Source organism: Corvus brachyrhynchos, unplaced genomic scaffold, assembly GCF_000691975.1.
Source record: "Corvus brachyrhynchos isolate BGI_N302 unplaced genomic scaffold, ASM69197v1 scaffold52, whole genome shotgun sequence".
Lineage (NCBI taxonomy): Eukaryota > Metazoa > Chordata > Aves > Passeriformes > Corvidae > Corvus > Corvus brachyrhynchos.
This window is the reverse complement of record NW_008237221.1, coordinates 68,300-92,252: the sequence shown is the minus strand read 5'-3', so window position 1 is coordinate 92,252 and position 23,953 is coordinate 68,300. Positions and strand designations below refer to the sequence as shown.

At 40.5% G+C, this 23,953-nt stretch overlaps 1 long non-coding RNA gene across 1 annotated transcript; it reads right to left on the bottom strand.

Annotated features, from left to right (window-relative positions):
- Window positions 1–1,817: 1,817 nt before the first annotated feature.
- On the bottom strand, window positions 1,818–11,462 carry LOC108445361. The gene is made up of 2 exons (XR_001860182.1): window positions 11,232–11,462; window positions 1,818–2,802 (listed from the first exon to the last, which is right to left on the bottom strand). It is a non-coding gene; the product is annotated as an uncharacterized LOC108445361 (long non-coding RNA).
- Between the last annotated feature and the right edge of the window lie 12,491 nt (window positions 11,463–23,953).

Below are 23,953 nucleotides of genomic sequence, written 5' to 3'. Positions count from 1 at the left end.
AAGCACATATTTCATTATTGTGATTCATCATACACATAAATTTATTCCATTAAGACATCTTGACTTGAGCTGCTTTCATGCCTGGAGCTAAGACAGCAGAGAGCTGACTAAAAGTAAGACTGATCAGATGCTTAAAGGTAAGTCTATCTAAGCACCTGGCTGATTTGGGGCTTTTAATGAAATCATTCATGGAAACCCAGTTCATTAGGCTTTAGTCTTTATTGATTTCTTGCCAGAACAATTTATAGAGTTGCAGAACTCACAGCTTCCTGCAAAGATTCTTGTAGAAGTAGTAGAAGCATGAAATTCAGAAAGGGTCCTCATTCTCATGGATGAGCAACTCTGGCTCCTGCCAGTCCCCCAGAAAGCTCATTTAGTTCTCCAGAGGAGGAGAATTAGGGATGTGGACCCAGGAGCAGCTCACAGGTCAACCTTACCTTGGTCACAGTGGCCCCTAACCTGGTTAATGGATGCTATTGTCTGGAGCTGTCAGAGCTGCCATGACAGACCAAAACAGGGCAAAGCAGTGGCTTTGTTTCAGGGGCTCTCAGCAGTCCAGTGAAAGTATAGCTACAAGTATGGCTGTAATACTGATCTTTACAAATACAGATAAGGTCGCTTCTAAAGCCCATTTGCACAGTTCAGACTTCTAAATGTTTTCTTTCTGCAACATCCGAGGCAAACTTCATGCTAAAGGCCAGAACAATTTCTGTACAGATGAGATCTTTGGTAACCAAAAGCTCTAACTTATTTATTCAGCAGAGAGACCTAAACTTTGGCTAGTTTTCTAGATGGCATTTGTGGCACTGTGCTGATGGCTGCCCTAGTTTGCACTCTCAGCTCTTTGCTGAAGGACATTGTTCATTTTGCACTTCACAGCACCCATCCCAGAAGCTCCCTGGTGCCACAAAAATCTGAACCAGCAGGTCCCTCTGAGAGCCTCAAGCAAAGTTTCATGGTGATGTATCTAACCTGTAGACACAATGTGGTGACCTCTGAGTTGCTTGCATACCCAGATGTTCCCAAAGCTGCGCAGGAAGCAAAGTGTGCCCATGCTGCACTGGGTATTCCCCTGCCTCTGGATGACTTCAGTATCCACAATGCTGCTTCTGAAAGGAAGATCCTGAGATTGCAGACAACTTCCAGCCACAATCTCTCCAGAAAGCACCTGCCAGCAGCTAAATCTCTCCAAGAGAGACTGAGAAACAAGATGGGAATGGAAATCAGGATTCAAAGTCAGGTCTGATGCAACTGAGGAGCAGAAACAAAAAACTTCTTCACCTAGTGATGGGAAGCAGTAGAAATTCCTGCTTGATGCATGGGCAGGGGGAGCTTGGAAGTGCAGAAGGGCATTACACCTCTTGATTCCACAGCCACCAGACCCAGGGCTGTGGACCATTGCCAAGCTGTGCAAAGGGAGGAAGGAAAACAACAAATATTAATAACAAGTGATATGAATGAACTGTATACATGAGGAGGGTTGATATTACTGAGAACACTCCCTAGGGCTCAAATGAATTTGGGTCCTGCATCCATCATTTCCCATCATTTTTTGGGTAGATAGGTAGATACAGCACAGATGGAGAAAAGAAATTGCAGGGCTTCAGTCACAGAGCACATCAGTAGAACTGGTAGGGAATTTTCTGTTTAGAGGCTTCTGACGTCTCAGGAGGTACAAGTTCATCAGAACAGAAAGCTCACTGGACTTGAAACTGGACTTGATATATAATATTTCTCTGTGCTATCAGAGAAAGGGCAAATGATAAACCTCATTTTACATTGTATTTGCAACTTAAGTTCAAAAGCATTTCTATAAATGAGGATTTTAAGACACTGAATTTTATTTATATATCTGAAAAGAGTACTCCAATATTAAGGAGATGAAAAAATATTTACCTGAGAATAGTTGGTTTTTACAATATTAAAATATTCCATGTGCAGCAACCCGAGTAGGCCAAGAGACTATTTCATACTTGGGTTGTGAGATGCATAAATATGATGCATTACATCAGGGAGTGTTAAGATATATTTATAATTTGAAGGACTTTAGAGACTGTTTCAGTGTGGAAGATGAGATACCAATAAAAAGGGGAGTAATCTTGGAGAGAGCTGTGTTGTATCCCTCGGAAAGCAAGGCAGCAAAAGATAAACTGTGACCACAGGCACACAGTCGTCTTCCTTTATAAATATGTATCAGCTAAAAACAAGTACATCCAGTACATCTGTCTCAATATGTGTGTAAAAACCTAATCAATATGAAGGATAACAGAACATGGGTTTGGTCTGGTGAATGCACAGATGTTGAGATATATGAATATATTAATAGAAGCCCGGGATGGTAATGAGTGCATGGATACAGCTATTAATACACAGGCGTGGGCTGCTTGCACTGATCTTTGCCCTTAAGGGCAATGCTGAAGCAGCAGTTTGCCACTGCTCTTCCTGACTGGTCACTGCTAATCAATAGCCTTATAAATCAGTGCATTTAGGGCACTGCCAGTCTGATTCCTCATGTAAACACTCGTCAGGTTCAGTTAATGGCCAGCCAGGTCTGCTGCTCTCCCCTTGCCTTCTCCTGATGCAGCACGGAGCCCAGGCTGCATTAAGTGTGGTAGCTTGAGTTGTTCTTCTCTTCCAGTGTTAATGAAGGAAAGAGAAAAGCATCACTGCCTCCTTTATCAGTGGGGTTTCTAGACTTGCTGCGCTGCTCCTCACTCCGCTGGCCTTGCTCCCAGCTCACTTCTGTGTAATCCACGGGGAAGGTCTGCCTTGGTGAGAAAAAACCTCATCTGGAGGAGGAGCCTGTGAAAATGGATGGGAAATGATGTAGTGAACCACAGGCATGGACAGACCAACAGAACAAATATGTCCTTACAGATTAATGCACACACTAAAACACAAGAAACAAAAGGAATAACGAAAAACTGGAGAGAGAGAGAGAGAGGGAGGTAAAGTTAGCAGGGAAGTCCCTCGAGGGTCCATCCTAGAGTTTGTTCAGCTCAGCATATTCATAAATGGTTTAGGGAGAAGAATAAATAACAAAAAAACTATTCAGAACAGTCAATTCTGTGTGATTTCAAAGACTCAGAAAAGGAGCTCACAATGCTGAATGACAGGGTGATAAGATTGCAGTTGAATTTCAATACTAATGAATACAAATTAATGCATTTGGGGGAAAAAAACATAACCACACATACAAAATTATAGGTTATAGAAATTAGAGAAAGAGAAGAAAAGGATAGGAGAGATCTGTATAGGAGCTGTGCAGACAAGAAAGGTTGCAAATCATTATTCATGATGCCCAAGAAAAAGCCAGTGTGAAATGCAATGATCAGAAGGAAGGTAAAAAAACCCAAAACCAACAGAAATTATTTTTTATGCACTTTATAATTAAATTGTGTAACTCATTGCCACAGGAAATTGTAGAGACAAAAGCAAAATCTGGTTCATAAAAAAAGTTTAATCTCACTGATAGAGAATATGTCATTGCAGATGAATAGTGGCTCAGAAATTCCTTGAACTGCTGTTTGCCAGGAGCTGGTAGGATATACCAGATAAAAATAGTTTCCCATACAACCTGTTAATCCTCACCCAGGGGAATCACTGATTAAAAACAGAGAAAGTATTGGACACTACCTGCTTTTAATCTAGCCCAGAATGCTGGTTCTTATATATTTAATAACAATATTCTTACCTACTTTGGGGAAAAAAAACAAGCCACAAGACCAAACTTACATACATTTCTATGAAAACTAGAGAAGGTGTGGAAATAATGGGATATACTACTCTAAATTTCCAGCCTATGGAAAAAGGGATTATTTCCCTCACTTTCCTACTCATTGGGATAATATCCATATCTTAATCAGCATCTCTGCTTCCCCATCACCCTGACTTTGCCACAGACTCAATTGTTCCAAGCTGGCAGCTTGCCTGGCAATATAGGGACTGTCAGCCATGAACAAAAAATGTCCTGCTTGTCAACAGTGATTCACAGTGTGGCCTTAACCATATCAGAAACTCAATCCAGCTCCAAAATACAAAAGCTGTTTCATGAATGGTAAAGCTTAAGAAAGACTGTTTTCTTGCAGTCAGGTTTTCTGCCTTCTTTCCCATGCTCCCCAACCAGTACTTCCAGTTCCTTCCAGGAGAGCAGTTTGGGGCTCTTGTGACATGGCCAGTGGGCACTGGCTGGGTAGCTCTTACCCCCAGGATATATGAGGTCATAAATGCCTCTTTAAGTGGGTGTCCCCTTGTTCCTTCTTTGGTCTCCCTTTGGTCTCCCCCTTCTTTGGTCTACCCTTTGATTCCTTCTTCTTTTGTCTTCTATTTACCTAAGTATCAAAAGGTATCATTAAGGTCTTTAATTCTCACAGAATCGTTTAGGTTGGAAAAGACCTTTAAGATCATCAAGTCCAAATGTTAACCCAGCACTGTGAAGCCCCCACTAAACCATGTCCCTAAGTGCCATGTCTACATGTCTTTTAAATACCTGTAGAGATGGTGATTCTACCATTTCCCTGGGCAGCCTGGTCGAGTGCTTGACAACCCTTCTGATGAGGAATTTTCCTGATATCCAATCTAATCCTCCCCTGGCATAACTAGAGGCCATTTCCCCTTGGCTATCGTTTGTTCCTTGGGAGAAGAGATTGACCCCCCACCTGGCTACAGCCTCCTCCTTTCAGGTGGCTATAGAGAGTGATAAGGTCCCCCCTGAACCTCTTTTTCTCCAGGCTGACCACCCCAGCTCCCTCAGCTGCTCCTCACAGGACTTGTGCTCCACCTCCTTCACCAGCTCTGTTGCCCATCACTGGGCAGACTTCAATATCTCAATGTCTTTCTTGTAGTGAGGGGCCCAAAACTGACCACAAGATCTGAGATGTGACTTCATCAGTGCTGGCAGGGACAGAGTCATGCCATCATTGGATGAAAATGGCCACCTGCATCAAAAGCTGTAGAAGGGGAACAGACAGAACAAAAGCTCCAATAAACAACTTTGATTCCAAGACAAAAGGGTCACAAAAGGTGTCACATATCACTCTTTGTCTGCAGAGCTTATGAAAATTCAACCTCAAGGGACAGAGTCATTAAAAGAGAATCCCAGTGTGTATTAAAGGAAGTCCACCATTTTCCCTAGTAAAACAGATAGGAAAAACAGCTTCTGGGTCATTTTAATTTATAAGAACATATTAGAGAGCAAAAGGGCTTTGCTAGAGGTGCCCAAACTTTTAAACATTTCTGGTGTTTTCTGTCGCACTATGAAGAGGGATAGCTTCTCCCTCTGCAGCATCTGATGAAACAAGAGAAAAACCCAACCACAGGATGGAAACAAATTGCAGACCCCACCCAATTACACAGTTCAAATTCTTAAATCATATAAACTGCAAGTCAGGCATTTCAGTTCAGTTTAGTGGAGAACAAGGAGAAGAAAAAGATTCTTTGAGAAAACTCATTTTGTCTGAAAGCGAAACATTGCCAGCCAGCCATGAGCTGCAAGTTCAAACACCTTTGCTAAAAGCCTCTATTCATTTGCAGTTTATTGGATAGCATTAAGCTGCCCATTCTGGTTATATTCTCTTTTTTTTTAAATGCTTGGAACAGTGAAATATAAGAAGATTAATCATATGCAATATATATTCATTAGGTAAATTTCAGATGATGAATCAAATAGATTACTTTGCCTAAATATTTCTCATAAAATATCAGCGGGCATCATATTTAATAAAAATCACAAACAAGTGGAGACTGATTGCCCTGCACACAAAAGCAATATAAAATAAGCACCTTCATAAGCAACAGTTTCACCACTTACCTCCACAAGCTATTCATATATACAATCCATTTATAACAGCAAACTGGGGTTGGGTTTTGCCATTTTACAATTATGATTCCCTCAAGAAGAAGACAATATGAAACTTTATGGTAACTTCTCTTTTACTTAATACTGCACATAAATTATTGTCAGGTCACAGGGAGCAAATAACCAGAGTAAGTCCCATTTTCTTCCCATTCCTTCTTGTCTCCTTTTTGTTTTTTTGTTTTTTTTTATTACTGCTCCTTTTGAGAAATATTTTCCATGAGAACATTTCCTTCCACATTAAAATATAATCACTGTTTGGGGGGAAAACATGGGCTATAGGTCAAGTTTTACTGCTGCCTGTTAAGAGACCAGTCACTGCTATGGAAGAGTATAAAATCAGCTATACTGCAGAATCAGTACAGCACTGAACCAAATGAAAATAAATTATTTGAGAAACCAGTGCACAGTTTGTTGGAGCAACATAGAGCTTTACCATAAAAGCCTCTTTTTCACACAGGTGAAAGCCTGAGAACAGTCAATCCCTTGAGGAACAACATGCAAGGCTGCCCAGAGCTGGCAAGCACTGGAGAAGAGGAACACCTACCCCCAGTTCCCTCACTGTAAAGAGAAAATCTAATATAGTCAGTGTCCGTAGGACACTGTCTTTCCTCCTGGAGTAATGCAAGGCACGGGGGTCAACATCCAACACTACCTGGAGCTGTCTAGCCTTTGGAATTTTTATAAATCCTTGTACATAAAATTTCAGGGCACATTTCAGAACAAAAATACGAATTAATGGAGAAAGGGGTGCTAAATATAAAGATGCACCACTTCTGGATAAGGAATTTGCTGAGTCACATATCAGAGGCTGGAAGAATGTGCTGGGAAATATCACTCTGCATTTCTTGCCTCTACTATTGCCCACTCTGAGAGAGTACTGAGCAAGATGAACCTCTGCCCTGACCTGCAGCTGTTTAATAGTTGATCATTCTCAGTCTAATCTAAGCTAAAAATATGCTTCATATTTTTCATCAAATACAAGTAGAATCTTGAGTACGAATAACCATGTGTGTCTGGTACAATGTGCTCTAGGAAGAACTCCAGAAAATCAGGCAGTGAAGGAGAATGAAGAGGGAGAAGTTGGGTAAAGAAAAGTTGGAAGCTATGGGATGCAGAACACACCTAATTATCCCTAATGACAAATGTAGTAGAGTCAAATGCAAGGTCACACCACTTACTGAAAACAAGCACTGATACCACCCTGAGCTTGTCAGTGCTGTGCATCACTTTTACTGACACAGTCTGACAGTTTGCTGAGGAGAAGAGAGTGTTTTTTCCTTCACTGACACAAGCAGCCCAGCAACAGGGCTTTAAGGAGAGACAATGAAGACATGTTCTTGTCAGAGATTGCACTTCACAAAGGCCTTTAAGAGACTAGGATTCTTAAAAAACTGCCTTTCCCATGATTGGTCTACACTGTGTGGTTTTTGCCTTATAGAGAAGACTCTTGAATGTGAGAGCCTCAATGGTTTAGCTCTATTTTTCCAATTGTGTTAATAGAGAAGAGTCCAGGGTACTAAATTAATACTGAGTCAAGAGAATAATTAGTGCAAACCTTCATGTGTGTCCCCATCAACCCAGGGAGTTGTACAATTCACAGACACATCACAGAGCATACTAATGGCTAACAAAGTCTCCAGGGGTGCTTTAAAGATTTACACCAGCTAGCCTGTAGTTTCTGAGCTTTGGTCTTTTGCTTTCCAAATGAGTGAGGTTTTCCCATAGGAAAGAAAGCAGGAAATAGGAAGTAGGAGTTTAGGAGGTGGAGAGAAAGAAAGACACTGGATTCCTTCTGTCAGAAAAAACTCAACAAAGCTCTCAGAGCATCCATGAGGACCCACAGGCTGAACTGCACCAAACTGCAGCTTGTGTTCAGAAGGGATTGAGCTTCAAGTCTGCTATTTTGCCCACCTTGCTCTGCTGTCTGTATTTTATTGCTCTATCAACAACCTCTTTCTCTTTTTCCTGTGCCTTATTATTAAATCCCCCCTCCTAAATCTACCCACGAACATAAAATATTCTGAAATGGCATCATCCATCTTACCAAAAGGATGAAATTCTACCATTTGAATTAAAATCAGGAAAAATAACATGGATTCTATCTTTTCAGGCTGAATTACTGCTCTAATCCATCATGCTGGCTACATGGTAAATGATGGCCCAGAACTCTGGGAGACCACTTGATTAGCTTTTAATTACCCATCACACTGATGCTGTGATAAGAGACATCATAGGTTCTTGATTTCTACACGAATCACATGAATGGCTGTGATTAACACAAATGCTGAGAGATTAATAAGAGTGGTTTTGGAAGAGATTATGGTGATATATTCTCAAATAGAAGCAAGAGCAAGCCATGATTTGTGGGTTAAATTACAATTTTGCTTCCTCCTCCTCAAAATTGTAGTGCCACAGAGCCAAGTAGTGTATTGCCTTGCATGCTCTTACAGCTATTTGCATTTGTAGTAGGCACTTTACAGCTGGTTTTTAGGGGAGAAGTGGCTGCATCACAACAAGGTGCTGGAGAGTCAGCTTCAAAATGTACATAACTGGTATGAATATCCCATAACAACGTTGTCCTTCTTCTGCCTCGGGAGCCAAGCCCTGCAGGATAATCTGCAAAATATGAATACCACAAATGGACAGACGTGCAAAAGTATAAAGGAAGATAGGGAAAAAAAATACACCAACTTCTTGTCAAACCAAGTGGCATTATCAGTTATTAACTTGACTTATTATGTCACAGTGGTGGGAAATCTGTTGAGGAAGGCAGAAGCAGGAATAACAAAAGGAAATACTGCATTGCCCAGCTGTAAATACAAAAATAAAAGCAAGCTGATGTTATTTTTTCATTTCTTCCCCAGGTACCACACTTTTTGACAGTGCTGAGATTAACAACCTTCCTCTCAAAATGTGTGGCTAGCCTTTGCACTCAAAATAACACTCTCTGGTTTCATTCCCTCGTAGGTCTTGATAAGACTTCTGCAGAATTTTTGATGCAGAGCATTATCACGCTGCTGTGGTATTGATTGATCCACTGTGATATGGGCAGGAGGTGCTCACACAGGCTTGAAATCCCCTCACTGGGCTTGCAAATAGTTCCCCAAGGCAAGATTTATGCTACTGAGATGCGAAGAAGTAAAGCAAAGTTCACAGGGATTTTAGAGATATAATTCCAATTCCTAAACTCTTTGTATATTTAAAAACATATGTGTAAAAAACACATATATTATTTATCTTCTTAGTTCACAAATACCATGTCACTGGGGATATCTCAGTGATTTAGGGGGAAAAGCTAATCTTCCTGCTTTTCATAACACAGCTGTCAGTTTTCCCAGGCTGTGTACCACAACTCATTTCAGGATCACTCTTAATTGGCACCTGAGAGAGAGCTGTAGTAACTTGATTTGATGCTACTCTTTGCCAGCAGACAGTACAGAGCAGCCTGTGAGCTCGGAGAAGAGATTTGTACTGGCTGAAACCACCAGCTCAGGGCAGCTGCTGTACATCAGAGCACAAAACCACATCCAAGAAAGGGGACACAATCAAGAGAAAATTCAGACAGAAACAAGCCATGCAGATTGCAGAAGACTCAATTTATTTGCGGGGGTTTTGTCCTACTAGAAGTTGCAGACAATGACAGCTGCGACATTTGACTTATACAGCACCAACTTGGCTTAGTCACTGACTGAACAGTACTGCATTTCCATTAATTCAATCACTGAATTGGTTTCCTCCAGACTGAATTTTTTTTTATTATTATTGCAAATTGGTCTATACTCCCAGTTCTCATATTCTGTCAGAGCTCACACTGTGATAATAGCAACCATGAAGGTGCAAGTGCTGTTCATTATAGAAGAATGTAAGTAGGACCTAAATTATTCTCCCATATTAGTGATGTATTAATTTCCATTAGTTACTAATTACCAGTAGTTATCATTTTTGGGCTCATGCAAAGAGACAGCATGAAGTTCCTGAATCTCCTATACAACTTGGCATGTGAAAGGAGCCCTGCTGTAACTCAGCTCTAATCTAGAGCTGGTGGGAAATACTACAGTCTGTGACTTCAGCCTCAGGAAATACCAGGACATCAAGTTCTGAATGTTTCTATAAAACTGTCCTAGAAAAAAATATTCCAATGAAATACATCCTCCCTTATCCTTTCTGATTTGAACTTTGCTCTGTTCCAAAGTGGTTCCATGATAGTACTTAGCAGCAGGTACATGTACCGCACACCACTGGGATAAAAGATGCTCAAGGAAACAAAAAATTATATGCTATTATCCAAATTTGTTGCAGATACAGTCACACTCTCCCTGGACACTAAACCAGCCAGAATTACAGTGAATATGGTTAACCTATCTATAAACTAAGTATGTTCTGCCTTTCCGTGGGAAGAATTGATAAGACTGTCCCCTTGGAGAAGCAGCCTGTAAGGGATGTGATGCAGACCACAGAATAATCAACTGCATAAGAGATAAGAAGCAACTGATTATGCAGCTCCTCTACAAAAAGGATTTGCGGTTTTTAGAGGATGAGGAAATAAAGAGAAGTAAATGTCAAACTTCTTTAAAAAGAGAAAAAAAAAAGGAAGAAAAACATAAAATAACTCCTGAAATACAAACAGAATTTCTTCTTTGCAACTCAAAGTTGACCAAATGACTAAGAAAACACTCTTCTGCTTTGAGCATCACAGTTCAAGGAATGCATGGATCAGAGAGAATAGAGAAAAATAACAGCAAGAGCTCTAGAAAATGTGACTTATAGGAAAGGCTTGGGGCTCAGTTCAGTTTGGAAAAAGGAGACCAAGAAAACAAACATCAACAACATAAAAGATACACACAAGAAAAAAATATATTAATAAGCTGTTCTTTGTGCCTGCTGTAGCTAGGAGATAGATATTCAAAAGCTGGAATAGACTGTAAGGAGGGGTTTAGACTGTCATCATTACAGGTTTCTAAGAAAATGGTAGCTAAACTTCACCCTGAACCAGAGAAAAAACATCATTCCTTGTGTCAGCTTCAATAAGCACATGTCCATTTGTCCAGCAGAGCCATCGTCCTTCAGATCCAAAGCAGACAGAGCAAACCACTCTAGTCTTGTGCTAGATAAATGTTCCTGCCTCTTTGTAAAGATTGGTCTGAAACTGCTAATTAACCTACATTTGTGAAACACTTCAAGATGCTCTAAAATATGAAGGTGGGCGTGGAGCATGGAGGAAAGCAGATAGAATAAAGAGAGAAGCAAAAGAGAACAAAGCCAACAAACCAAAGAGAACAAATAGTAGGTTGAGTTCTGCTCCTGTGAGTCGTGCTGGAAATCCAGGGCAGTTTTCTGTGGGGTCACATAGCTGCAATTAGCAGAAACAAATCACCTTTTCTGTTGCACAGACTTGTTAAGGATGTCATTTGCATGATTAGTATCCAGCTACTCTTGCCTAATCCAAGCCTTTACAGACCAAAGGAAGTAGCCTCTCCATGAGGTGTCTCAGTGCCTGGTGGATGTCACAGTCTTTCAGCTGCATGATCTGAATGGTGATCACGGGGGAAGAACGTTGTTGGGTAGGGCAGAGAAACAGAAACAAAATTACCTTTTTAACAAGAGGTTCAAGGTGAATCCAAACTGGATTAGGATGTTCTAATGCGCATTTTTTCTGGTTCAGCTGAAGGAGAGTTGGTCCTTTAAGAATTTTTTGTGGGGGGAGGCAACTCTCACAGTCTACTATTCATGTACCTCAGAGTATTTCAGGTTAGATAATTTGTGAATTCATATTTCTGCTTCTTTTTTTATGAGTTTCTCATTGCATTCTTTATCTTGGCATTGTTACCACCACAGCGTATTTTCCAGCTACTTTTACAGTACCAGCCAGAACTTCTGGTTGATATCCAGTTCCATCTGACACACCTTCATATATGTTTCCTCTCCTTAAATCTCTCTTTCTTTCCCTGTTAATTCCTGTGCAAAGATCATAATCTTCAGTGACCAGTTATCCAAGAGGGATCTAAGGTCCATAATACAAAACCATCCAGTTTTTAACCCCTGCAGGGTGCTGACATTTTCTGGATAGCACCAGGAGCAGCCCACCCATGCTACCATCAGCTGAGAGCTGCAGGTTTGCAGCTCTCGTGGGTCACTTCAGGCTTCTCTTCTCATGGGGCTCTACTGTCATTAATTAGGTCACTGCAAACTGGGACTGCTCTTTGCACACCTGACACCTGGACATCCCCTCTCCAGCCACCAGCACACCCTCTGATGGTGCCACCAGATGTGTTCACATGTCACATTCTTATTTCTCACTCACTCTGTGACTAAAGAGCTGCACAGAAAATGTACCTGCTTTTAGTGAAATGAAGAATACAGGGGATTATTTTACCATATAAGAACACACCAGCACAAATTATTACAGAGTTCATGCAATTGATCAGGAAGAAAGCAAGAGCAGGCTGTAAATCACACCTGAATTGGAAGTGGCTCAGAAAGCAGCCATACAGGACACCACGTGGCATTGTATACTTACCACTATCCCCATGAAGAATTCAGGCATCAGCCAGGGATATCCATCTATGGCACTGTGGTATTTCCCAAAGCCTCCCTTCAAATTCAGTGCAAAACTCACTTTACCTCACTCCGACTCAGATGTCCATGGGAATTTAGAGGTTGAATCTGGTTAGAGATTACAACACAAGCTGGTGTGCAACCATGTATGTGCATCTAATTTCTGAATATACTGGTTGTACTGAGAAAGGTCTAAAGATTGCAGAAGTTGAGCAAAACTTTCCCTCTCGTTACTCCTTCTTCATCCAGGTGACACCTAAGGGGAAAAAAAACTAGTGGGAAAACTGTTGGTCTTGAAACACAGAAGTAAAAATCCTGTGGAAATTAAAATATCAACTATGCTTACAAATTATTAAAGTGCATACCATAGCATCATATGCCCACAGTGACAAAAAGCAGACTAAATATCATTCTTTTATACTGGCATGTCTTAACTTCTTGAGATACTGATTTTGCAAATTGAGCAGCTTAAATGCATGTACATACATGTAGAGAAGGAGTTCTCCATGGCTTCTTATATCAAGAAAAAATATACATATATCCAGTCTTTTAAAATGCCTGGGTACAAGTTTTATAATTCTACATAGTCTGAAGTATTTTCTTTCAGGATTTAGCACCATTTTTACTGTAGCAGTGTACTTTCTCTTCACAACTTTTTTTTGATCCAACACACTCTCGCCATGTTCCCACAGATAAGACCAACAGAAGTGCTGAACCCTTCTTTGAACATAAGAAAGGAAAATACTACTGGAATATCCTCTCTGAGAATGCTGCAGCTTGTAATCCTCATTTTCTTTGCTTCCAAAGGATCCCCGATCTGCTATTGAGGGCACACGAAAATCCCACTGGGGATGGTCCTTACAGGGTTTCAGACATTCAGGGAGTGTGTGTGCTCTCTCTTGTCTTCATTTGGTTGGATTTTTAAGTATCTGTTAAGGTACCTAGATCCAGGAAGAGACACTCCATTAATGTGCATGGAGAAATTTGGAATGAATAAATAAGTAAATTGCCACCTAGTATCACCCCAAACTGCAATGCCTGACATGTTTTGTCTGCTTAAATACAACGTTAAACATGTATTGCAAGTTTTCTTATTTCACAGAAAATCAACTGTTGAAATAATAATTTTTTTTAAAAATAAAAAGAAAAAAAGAGAAACCCTCTTATTTAATCCTGATTCTTCTTTTGGTTAGGGTTCCAACAAGCAATCTCTTCATCCCTGAAGGGTGCTACTTCTGCAGCACATTGCAAAAACAAAATCCCACTCCCACATGACAAAAAACAAGAACACAGTGCGCAAGCAGACTCACACTTCAGAACTGCCACTCTCAGCATTCAGCCTTTGCAAGTTTTCCCTCATTATTAGAGTCATCAGTGATTGCTGATACACATGGATGCAATTAAGAGGGAGCAAAGAAAGGATCCACAAACAAGCAGATGAGCTTTGTGTTTGGAGAGGGTATAAAAGCTGAATGATTTGTTAATTTTTCTGCTTTAGCTGTGAAAGGAGGGTATAGACTCATCACTATGAAGAGTCTTGAAGCAGAGCTTGTAGCATAGATATAAAGTGGATTAAAGAGGGAAATTTCTTTTATGTTTTGTGTTCTTACTCTTTTTATAGCATTTATGTCTACTTTTCAAAGTGAGGACTAGGATTTCATTTGGATCTCTGTAACAATGTTGTTGACACAGAGGGCATAATTCTACAGACCATGGAAGTCATCAGAAATTACTGATAGAAATAACTCCATGCAATTTTTTTCAATTTTTATCTCATCCCAAGAGACTTTGACAATTTTCAGCCAAAGTTTCACTAAAATAATTTAATTTCCTGATAACCTACTTTTAATCTATAAACAGCATCGATGTTCCCTCTTTCAGAGAATTTCCATTTGTGTGTATTTCTGGCAGAACATTTGAAGACCCTCACTGGGAATTGCCACGTAATGAATAAATGCCAAAGCTGAGCTGAGATCCTGAGTTTACCTCCAAAGCTGTCCCTTCATGCTTTCCAGGGACATTGACATCATTCTGATTTTACTTGGGACTCCAGAGGAAGCCTCGAATAGAATTGAGACAAGAGATTCTGCCCTGTGTGCTGCCCAAGGGATTCAGGATTGTTATTGAGATCACAAGGCAGTCATGAATACACTCTGCATGTGAACAAACGTTTTCCAAATGGCCCATGTGAACCAGACTAGCTGCTATATTGGCATTGAATCTGTGTTTTCCCTGCTGAAAATTAAGAGTTCCCCAATTGTTTTGTGGAACCCTGGACAGAAAGAGGTTTGTAGGAAAGCAGGAAATTATATAATCCTTTGCTTTCCTTTGCAAGCAGTTCAAGTACAACTTCCCAGGATGTCACTGGCTATAGGAATGAGTATTTGTAACACCTCAAACACATGAATAGACTGAATCATGGAGAGATTCAGTGCACCTCAGCTCAGATACTATGGTAGGAGCACAGGATGACTGGTTTAGTGATAGATGTCAATAATTCAACTGTCTGGAGGATTTTCTCTCAGCTTTAGGAACAGTGTGTACTCAGGAAGATGAACTGCTCTTTTCAGGAGCAGTAAACACCCCTTTTTCCAATCCGTTTTTTTTCAATAAAGTGCTGACAAAGATTCAAAGCTACTATTTGAGGGTGCCCTTCATGGCCCCTTATTGAGACGTGCAATTTGCACATCTGCCCTTGAAAAGGAGGTGAATAAACTGATAGTGAAATCTAGACTAATTTTGGAGCTGTAACTTACTTCTAACCACATGAGCAGTCCCATTGAGTTCAAAATGCCTAAGCCCAGTAAGAATCTGTTTTGACTTAGTCATACTGAAATACTGTTCTGTCACATTTTGAGTAATTGCTGGGAACTGGTGGATAATCATAGGCAATTTCCACAGCACAAGCAAACTGACTCAACTCTTGCAAGCAAACATCAGGAGAGAACAGCAAGAAGCATTTACTTACCAAACTTCTCAAGATTTCCTTGAAAATGTTTGGATTCAAACACCAGTGGCTTTCATGAACACAAAAGCTTGATTTTAAACACAGTTGTGTCAAAAGAATCCCTTTGGTGGCTGTCAAGGGGCCTTATGTCCCTGCCCTAAATTTTGGGGTCTCCAACTTTGATGATCCTATAAGATCTGAGTAAGTCTTCTAGCTCCATCAGATCCATTGCGATCTGAACATTTTTCCTGCAGTGCTTCCTGAAAAAAATCTTATGGGGCACCAGGACTTTCCACAGAGTAATTTACCAGAGGATTTGGTTTTGTTATCAACAGGAAGCTAAGAAGTCTGCAGTAAGTCACGGTTTGCTTCCACAGCAGCTAGGAATATTCATGAATAAATCATGAAGATGCTTAGCAGTGTTCATACATTTGCATTAACGTTTCCTACACTAGTTAAGAAATATTCATCCAACTTACTTAGACTCTGTCACATATTCCATATTGGTCATGTCAGCATTATACTTACTTTCTTCCTGAACCCACTCAGTATTGGCAGAGTAGTTTGCAGGCATAGGTATTGCACAGCCTCCCTAGCAGCCCTAAATGAAAAGGGAGTAATCCTCCAGGAAAGTTTTCACTATGGATTTGCATGTCTCCTCAGATTATTAGAGCTTCTTCACCCCCAGTTCATAATATCTAATTACCCTGTAGCCTGTTCTCAATTATTGAAAGCCCAGCCCTTACTTATTGAATTATATAGTTTAATGTTAATAGATCAGAGGTTAACTGGCTCAATATTAGAAAAGGAGTCACTGGCTCAGTAATACAAAAGGAGTCAGGCTTATGTTGAGTTCCTCAGTATTATTAATCAGGCTCTAAAGAGGGAGCAGAGAACAGCATATGTCAGCCACAGCAGGGTTTGAAGGAGAAAGACAATATTTACAGACATGAGTGTCTCCTACCTGAGCTGCAGACCATTCTGAGCAGATGGGGCTTGGAAGAGTCAGCTTCAGACTGCCATGGATCAGACCAGGGTGAAGGAAGTGATATCAAAACAGCAATACTTTACCCAAATAAACCTGAATACTCTTAACACTAACACAGATACAGTATTATTAGATGACTGTTCTAACTGACTGGGGAGGAATGGTACCAGGTTATCATCAATCAGACATGAATGATACAGGGTTAATTCCCCATCTCTCAGCTGTTTTCCCTCCCATTTTGAATGTGTTAAGGATATGGTGGTGGTAATGCTGTAGGCTTTTAAGGATACCAGGAAATAAAGGGAAAGATGACTTTATTTTTATTAGACTGGCTGATGTAGTTGGAAAAAGCATAAAAGCTTTTGATCATCTGTTAGGTACCTATGGGGTAAATGGGCTGCTTGCTGTGGTATGAGAGGGGAAGACAAAACAGACAGCCAGCAGCTTTGATCTTCCAGATAACAGTAAAGCAAAATCCCAGTCCCACTACCTCTGGTGCTTTATGAAGTGCTCAGACCTGTTTTTTCTTTTTTTTCCTTCTTTTTTTTCCTTTCTCTTTCAACCTGCACACTCAGGTGACTGAGAAACAGCTACCATGGGCTAGCTGGACCTTGATAACCATCCACAGGCACTGTTGCCCACTGCAAGTACAGTGTAATAAAAGTTATTTTAATCTCAATGGAAGAAACTTAAGCCTCATTATCTCATGTTTACCAGGATTAAAGTGCTCCCAATACAGTTATTTCTGCTATTCTTCTCTGGTCTTTTCAGATAAATAGAGTAATATTTTATGCCACAGTTATGAACTAACATTTAGACCACTTTCCAGCAGCCTTTTCCTTGTTTTTTAGTAAGGCATTTTTGACAGTTTGGATTAATTTTACACAAGAAATCCCTTTTTAGAATAACTGGAAACCACATCACCCCTCTCCCAACATAAGTCTCAGAAGCAATATCTTCCACCTAAGAAAATAACAGTATTATTATTACTGAAATCAGGATTTCAGTTCATGCTCCTCTTTTCCTTATAAGCATGAGCTCAGTGTAACTGGACACTTAGCAGAAATTGTTCTTAAGATTCACACAAAGATTTTCTGAAGACCACGATTCAAGAAGTCAAGCTTTTCTATGACTCAAATTATTATGGCCAGTTATTTAAAAGCCATAATATTCCTAAGCCTGCTGCTCTCAGCACTTATTGTCCAGAGAAGGAGTTTATACCTTTATAATAAATGAAATCATTCCCTGTTGAGGAGGATCTCTCTGTTTGCAGAATGCTGTAGCTTTTAGGCTTTTAAATCCACCATGCTTCTTCTAAGCCAAACAATTCCAATTACCCTTATTAGTGCTAGGGAAATTGTTTGCAGCAATTATTTGTCTTTTTAACACCCACACTGAAGACAGCATTTTGCCACTCTAAAGAAAGCCTTTTACCTGGAGTTTGCTACTGAAGGCGTGCAAGCTGTTAGGGGAAAGGTGAAACAAACAAAAGCATAGTATTGAATTCATGGAAGAACACTGAATCAAACTAAGAAACTGGAGTTCAGTGACACAGACTCAATTATCTGTCACAAGGCGAACCTAAGCCTCCCAAAGTTTCAAGCCTTACAGCTTTCAAAACAGCAAGAAGTTATCAGTCTGTATGAAAGCTGACAGCACAAGAACACAGTTGTTGTGCAGCAGACTGCAGGATTGAAAGCCCTTTGTCCAGCTCTGAAGGCTGAGAACTCTCTGGGTCACACCAAACCAGCAGCTGGTAGCAGCCAAGAGCAGAAGGGCAGAGGAAGAACTCACTCTCATGGAGACAACACAAGGATATTCCTGCCCCATGGAGTCTCCAGGTGTCCCCTTCACAGAGCTGTTACTGCCCAGCTCCTCAGCAGAGGAAGAACAGCTATGCCTTACTTTGAAAATCCACCAAAAATCCAGGGAAAACTACTCAGCTCATTGTGCATCCAGGCAGGACACGCTCAAGCCTGCGGCCCTCCTGGCACCTCAGCATGAGGAGAAATGGAGAGGCTCACCTGGCAGATACCAACCTTTGTGCAGGGTGATTCTGGGTCATCCTTGGCTCAAAAAAAACCTGAGCTAATGGCAAACCACCCTCGGGGAGAGCTGTTTGGAAGAACATTAGCAGGGGTAGTCCAATCTGTCTTCTTTTGCATTTTTTTTTCAACTTGGTGCCCCCAGGTTGGGCACCATGGAGAATTGGCCCTTGGGCTAGACAGGGCCATCCCCTAGAGCTCCCCATAGATCTGCCTCATCCTCCAAATCCTCTGCTGATGATGGCTGGTCCCAGGGGCAGATCATGGCCCTAGAGGCTTCTGTAACGACACCTGTATCCCCAGCGTCTGCACCCAATTCCCCAAATCCTTGGTGGTTATTACAAAGCACCGGCTCCTTACAATATTGTAAATGATGTGAATTGAGATGCAGTTTTCATATTATTGATATTTGCAGGAAAATATAAGAATTTGCACAAAACCATGAGCCCAGCTTTGATTATTCAGGTGCCTTTTGTCTTACCTGACACAGAGTCCTATCCAAACTCTAGCTCCCTGTGTACAGAGGCAGCCTGTTACATTTTTTCTTCCATGATGGGAACAGGTTTTTTCTTAGATGAATGGCATCAGCAATGCCAAACAATACCCCTGTTGGGAAAATATTGCCTTATTTCTGAGGCAAAAGGTTTGCCTTTAACAGATCAGGACAGTTTTATGTAACCACTGACTAAAGTCAACAAGATTTCTACAGTAATTATCCTCTTTTAAACTCCTATTTCCAAGAACTCCACCTGCAGCAAATCTTTATCAGTTCATATACAATCGCTGCTGGAATTTCCTTTACATCAGCAACATGTACCTAATTATTTTTAGTGATCTCATTAAGTAAAACACTTAAGTGACCAGGACCCAAAATTACCAGGATTTGGGGAAGCCAAAAACTAAAAGACCATCTTATTTCATTTGCCTAAACTCAATTTACTTTTACGAGATTCACTTTTTTAAGCTGTCATTTTTAACCACTTGTTTCAGTAGTAAATTTTTTGAGTTAGCAAATTATTCAGACTGTGAAACTGCTGTTCTTTTGCTGACAGAAGTGCTGAGATTATTGCTGGAGATGTGCTTCTGGTAGCCTCCTGTAATGGGATGATTCAGTCATCAGTGAATCTGGATAGACTTGGAGATGTCTTTTCCAGGGCTGAAAAACTGGAGGCATTTTAGTACACAAGAGCCATTTGAGGGTTTATCAGACCCTTTCTAGTCCTTGCACAACACCACATCACATCAGCCCCATCACACAAGCTGTGGGGACAGCTGTGCTTCCAAATTAGTGTGCCCTGATCACGCTACTCCATCTATGCTATGTCACTATTCATTTAGGCTGCTGTAGCTCAAGCACAGAAATACAGTGAAGAAGGCACAGATACAAGTGCCCTACTGCTATTTTTCATAGACATGTTCATCAGCAAATGATAGTTGAAAGTCCTCAGATGGATTAAAAACATTTATTTGTGTCCCAGTACCGAAAGAATATTGAGAGAAAGCACAGAAATGCAAAGAGGTTTTTATTTTGGAATGCTCAATATGAATGCTGATATCTGTCTAAAGACTTTAGAGTGTGTGAGCAGGTGACTCTGGTGGCCATTCAGTCTTCCCCAAAGCTTAGAGTTATTGCTAACAAGAGCTGAAGAGTGGGAAGATTAAAATGAGAGATCACAGGGGAAACCAAGAGATTCCTCCCAAAAACACATTTTACAGCAGCACTGCAGGGAAAGAATCTATATTTGCAAAGTGTGTCAGGCTCTGAACTGCCTTATAACAACATCCTCAGATAACAGAGGTGGGACAGCAGGGGAGAGAACTACTGTGCTAAGGTATTTTTTTTAGCGCTACAAAGCAAGACATTTATGCATTTTTCATTCTTTAATGTTTACTTACTCAGCATTTCCTAAAAAGGAATCAAACCCAATGTTTGGAGAAAGACACGCAAAGGATAACAGCCCTTTCAGTAGCAACTTTTGAACCAGGAGGTCTATGTTCATCTCCCAGCCGTTTTGGGACTGGTCATGGCTATAAAATGGGTAGAAGCAGGAAAGAGCCCTCATCCACAGAGGGAGACTGGAAAGCAAAAGGACGTCATGTCTCTCTCCACATGGTGGCTGCCCTTGATGCTAATGGCATGGGAAGGGAGCACTGACTCCTTGAGTTACCTGTTAGGGCTGCTGCTGATTGCTCTAAATTGTCTCGTTTGAAACTGCTTCTTTTCCAGCTCATGCTGAGCTCCTTGTTTGGAGTTGCCCTGTCCTCATGATCAGCATCAGTAAACACAAGTGTTTTCAGGGAAGAAAACATTCACAAGGTTGGGTGGGATGTGGCTCCCCTCCTTCCTCAGCACCAGGCTCTTCACATCAGGACCTGAACACATCAAAGTAGTGATGGTTTTTGAAAGATGGGGCCTCATGGTCTGAAGTTAGTGGAGCCAGGTGTATTACAACAGAGAAGGAAAAGTCATCAGGCCTGATTTAAGTCTGCCTCTGGAGCACTACCTGTGACAGCAGAAGATTTAGGAAGAGGCAGCGTTGTTTCGGTCTCCTCAACACACCCAGATAAGAGACACTGAAAAGTACCATGGCTCCTCCATGATAAGGAAAAACAGCAGTGCAGGAAGCAAAAGTAAACGTAAATTAACTTTGCCCCAGGGAAGGCAAGATGCCAAAGGATAAAGCAGGATCATTACCTATAAAATGTAGGTCCAGAAGACAGTGAGTGTGTTGTAGTGGCTCAGGGCAGGGGTAAATAGAAAGACCAGCCTGCTCTAGCACTCTTCTATGAACTGTTTAACATCAGACTGGTGGTTCTTTCTGACCATCTTCTGCACTGAGGGAATTAAAACTCCAGCTCTATGGCTCTGCTCTTTTGGTCATTCCCTCCCAAAGGAGCTTACCCCAAGGGAAGGCTCTGCTATCCTACCCTAGTGCCAGCCCTTTCTCACACACACACAGCCTCTCCAATGAGTCAAAGAAATTCAGCCCACTCACAGCCTTCTGCAAGGCAAAACCCCACATAGTCTGAATCACTCACTGCTCCTAGTCCTTGTTGTGTGGCACCACACAGGAATAAGACACAGAGCACCTCAACTTGAAGAAGAACAGGAGGGTATCTGGGGATAAAAGGGAATTATGTGAGGGTAATGTCTTCTCTGTTAGGGGAATATCATACAGAATGCAGACCAGGAAACATCATTATTTTAGAAGTTATTTCTTTAATTGAATTTAATTCATTCATCCTCCCTTCCATTCCATCCTTCCTTACTATTTTTGATTAAATCCCACAGGGCCAGGATTTTCATCTCTCATCTTGATAAGCAGTTCTATAACATCACATATAGAGACAGGAATGCAGCCACCCAGAGGTGGCTAACAAGAGGCACCAGAACTATTGGGTTAGCTGACACAGAACCAGCAAAACTCCCTTAAAATAAGAATTGAGAAAGGAAAAAATTCCTGCATGAAAAGAAGTAGTGGAAACAGCTAGGTTTCCATCTAGAGGCAAAGCAGTCTGTCGAAGAAAGAAGAAAATAACACTTTTGTTTTCGTAAAAGTAGGTAGAAATCCTGTTCCATAAATAACTTTAAAAGATGCTAAAGAATAGGCATGAATGCACAAAATTGAATATAGCACTGCATTCATCAATGAGGGAATTAATAGTTGTTTCCATATATGTTATAAAATATGGGGAGGTAACACAGTCCCTAAATGAGTACCCAGATACTAGAACATCATTAATAAAGATGAGTTTTGGTAACAACTTGACAGAAATGTCCTCTGGAATTCAAAAACTTTGTCTTTTTCCATCTGGATCAAGTTGAATGATGTTTTTTCATTCTCCAAATTAAAATGGATTAAACAAAACAAAATCTTAACACATAGGCCAGGGGACAATACAAACTCCTTTTCTAGGAGAAAAATTTAAGTGCACAGGAAAATTACTGTGCAAATCGAAGACAAGAGTCTCTCTGAGGGGAGCAATACAAACTTTCATAAAAATGCAAAGAGACTCGAGGAGAGAAATTTTGTAAGAATAATTTCAATCATGCGGGCAGAATAATTTTACAAAAACAATGCGTAAATGAAGTACAGCAAAAAGACTAAACTTAAAAGCTTGGAGTATATTAGTTGTAGTAGAACAAAGAACAGGAAACTGATATCACAGGGAAAGGGGCAGGAGTTTTCCTTAAAGAAGAGCAGGATCAAAACACAGGTCTGGAGCATTATGTCCTATTAATAAGATTTATTTGAGCATGAGTGATTGGCAAATGAAGGTGAAGTGGGATTGAATTATTACACGAACCTCAGTGGAATTATTATTCAGCTGCAGAACACTGTCAAAAATTTGTCAGGTTCAACTCAGTTATGATAGCCATGGACTCAAAAAATGATTATGACCAAAACTTTGCCAGCAAAATAGAAGCTATATCCTGATACTTATTTTTTTTTAATCAATAAAAAAAAGCAAACCCCACCATTTTCCTTGCAGGAAAAGGAAATAGATTTATAATTTTCATCTCAACACTTTTGGTGAAACAACCAGGTCAATTCCTAATGCTAAGTAAACGAAAAATAAAAGACTGCAATAAAAACATTGCAACAGCAGTCCAGAAATATTTTGGAAAAACTTCAGATAACCTGTGCATTGAGAATATAAGCAGAACATGTATCCTTACCTGCCTCTTAGTTCTAGAAAAGTCCCTCTTTGGTCTAGAGAAAGCTGACTTTATACAAAAAGGAAAGTATTATTTTGTGCTGATTTAAGAACCAGGGTTTGTGCTGATGTCTTGAATTGAATTCCTGACAAGGAGAGTCTCTCCTGTGCTTTCAGAAAACCTTGCTGAGGAAGCTCTGAGCATCCTTCACTTGGTCCCTGGTGGAAGACAAAAAATATTTGGCTTCAGCTCAGTCTGAAGGAGAAAGGAGAAGTCTCTCTATGCCTTTTACGTATATCAAAGCTAGTAAATTTAAAACATGAAACGGGCTTTTTCCTTTTAAGCAACTGAGCACAGGGCTGTTGTAGGCTACTATTTCCCTAGATATGCCATATACTACATTTATCCATAAATAACTACAGAATGCATTAACAACTTGAAACTCTGAGGAATGTTGTAATAGACTTTTTATTAAAAGGAAAAAGAAATAAAGATAGCTGACACAGTGTAACTATTAAAGGTAGATTTCTTGAAGTCTATAATATGCATTTAATTCTGCTTTTAGTTTAGTCAATGATTTTGGAAGTCTCTCCCAAAACCAGGGAAAAGATTTATGGCATTTGGGAACCAATCCAATTTCCACTGCACTCCTTATTATTTTAAGGAAAAGCAAATGGTTTCTCAGGGGAGGTGTAAAGCAGCACAATTAAAATTGTATAGACCAGCTCATGCAGGGCAATGAAGATAGATCTATGCAGGGCCAGATGCTCTGCTCAGAAACCCCAGAATAAATTTACTTCACTAGCAGTCACACTGAAATTTCTCTAAATGCTCACCAGTTTAGCAGGGAAGAGAAGAGAGCCCAATGGCAGAGCTGTAATTTTCTAGGGGAAAAAACCAA